The 2,299-nt window shown below is 40.6% G+C and overlaps 1 pseudogene; it reads right to left on the bottom strand.

Annotated features, from left to right (window-relative positions):
- Positions 1–1,163: 1,163 nt before the first annotated feature.
- LOC142452869 (large ribosomal subunit protein uL13 pseudogene) lies at positions 1,164–1,578 on the bottom strand (annotated as a pseudogene).
- Between the last annotated feature and the right edge of the window lie 721 nt (positions 1,579–2,299).

Raw genomic sequence — 2,299 nt, 5'->3', positions numbered from 1 at the left:
ATGCCAATGTTCTCAGGTTTGTCTCAATTCCCTCATTGATGGCCCTAATAGTTTGGGTTTTTTCCTCAAGATCTGTAATCGAACTTGAGTTTATTCTTGTGCATTAAATGAGGTAAGGGTTTGCTTCATTTTTCTGCAGGTAGATATCCATTTTTTTCAACATCACTTGGTGAAGAGGCATCCACTACCCATTTGATATTTGTTTGGCACTTATCAAAGATCAGTTGTCTGTATGCTGATGATTTTATTTCTGGATTTTCAGTTCTTTTCTATTGGTCTGAGTATCTGTCATTATACTAGTACCACACTGTTTTGACTACTGTGGCCGTATAGTATGTACTAACGTCAGGTAAAGCAAGCACTCCCATTTTGTCCTTTTTCTTGAGTAATTCTCTGCTAATTCTGGGCTTCCTCCCCCTCCATATGAAGTTGGTAATCAGTTTTTCCATTCCTTTAAAGAAATATGTTGGTATTTGTATCAGGATAGCATTAAACTTATATAGTGCCTTGGGCAGAACTGACATCTTTACTATATTGGGTCTTCTGATCCACAAGCTTGGGATAGTTTTCCATTTATTGAGGTCACTCGTGGTTTCTTGTAATAGTGCTTTGTAGTTTTCCTAGTACAAATCTATTGGTTTTTTTCAGTCAGGTATATTCCTAGATATTTCAATTTGTGCTTGGCTGCTGGGAAGGGTAGTACCTTTTATTATCCCCTTTTCCATGGTCTTTTCTGATACATATAGCAGTCCGATAGACTTCTGTTTATTGATCTTGTATCCTGCTACTCTGCCATATTTCGCTATTGCTTCCAGCCCTCCCCTTGTGGAGCTTTTGGGATTTTTCCATTTATAAAATCATATCAATACCTTTGATATCTTTTCTTTGCTTTATGTTGTTAGCTAGGATCTTCAGTATAATGTTAAATAAGAGTGGGGACAAGGAGCATCCTTGTCTGGTCCCTTTTTCATTGGGATTGTTTTCATATTTTCTTCATTGACTACCACATTGACTGTTGTTTTTTTATATATGGCTTGTATTATATTAGGGAGTTTTCCTTCCATTCCAATCTTCTTGAGTGTCTTAAACAAGAATGGGTGTTGGTTGTTGAATGCTTTTTCTGCATCTATCTATATTTTTGAAGGACTAAGTATTTATTGGACTCAGACTAGGAGTCCATGGGTCTTTAGAACCTATGAGTACTTGTTGAAATTTGTCTCCAAGTTCGTCTCAGCCTGTTTCCACAGCCACATGAGCTGTTTCTTCTTCCTGTAATGGATTTTGGCCTTCTCATTCCTCTTTCCCTCTAGGGTAGCTGTCACCACCTGGTACTTCCAGCCCATCTCATGGGCTAGGTGGCCCAGGTAGGCAAACTTGTATGTATGTGGGCTTTAGCCACACCATCTTGATGGCAGCAGGGACCACCATCTGTTTTTTCTTATCACAAGGTGTTGGGATCCTATCAAACACCTTGAGCCAGTCCTAGGCAGCCTGGACCCACATGCCTCCAATGGCTTGCCAGCAGATGAGGCTAGGAGCCCGGAAGTGGTAGGGGCTGCGGGAGGGGTTGGTGTTCATCTGTTTCTGGAGGATGGCCAGGTACTTAAACTTGTTTCTGTAGCAGTTGCCAGAAATGTTGTTGCCCTCACAGTGTACTACCACTACCTTGCAGCCCAACAGCACTGGCTTGCCACAATGGCTGCCAGACAGCCCGGGAGATGGCCCCGGCCATCGAGCACCAGGACCTGCCCCTCCAATATCTTTGACAGCTGCCTGGGTCACCTCTATAAATATTATCATGTGGTTCTAATAATTTTTTCCTGCCAATATGGTGAATAATACTAATGGTCTTTTGTATGTTGAACCATCACTACAACCCTGGTATGAATTCCACTTGGTCATAGTGAATTATTTGTTTTATATGCTTTTGTATTCTCTTGGTCAGTGTTTTGTTAAGGATTTTTTCATTGATGTTCATTAGGGATATTGGTCTGTAGTTATCAATTCTTGTGGGATCCTTTCCTGCTTTAGGTATCTGAGTTATACTAGCTTCATAGAAAATGTTCAGGAGTTTGCCGTCTTTTTCTACATTCTGGAAGAGTTTGTGTAGGATTGGTGTCAGTTCTTCCTCTAATACTTGATAGAATTCTCCTATGAAGCTATTTGGTCCAGGAGGTTTTTTGTTGGTAATCCCTTCATAACCTTGTCTGTCTCTTCTATTGCTATGGGTTTGTTGAAGTTCTTGAAGTCCATCTGGGATAGTCTAGAGAGGGATTGTTTTTCCAAGCTGTGGAAATCA

This window comes from Tenrec ecaudatus, chromosome 7, assembly GCF_050624435.1.
Source record: "Tenrec ecaudatus isolate mTenEca1 chromosome 7, mTenEca1.hap1, whole genome shotgun sequence".
NCBI lineage: Eukaryota > Metazoa > Chordata > Mammalia > Afrosoricida > Tenrecidae > Tenrec > Tenrec ecaudatus.
This window is presented reverse-complemented; position numbering and strand designations above follow the sequence as displayed.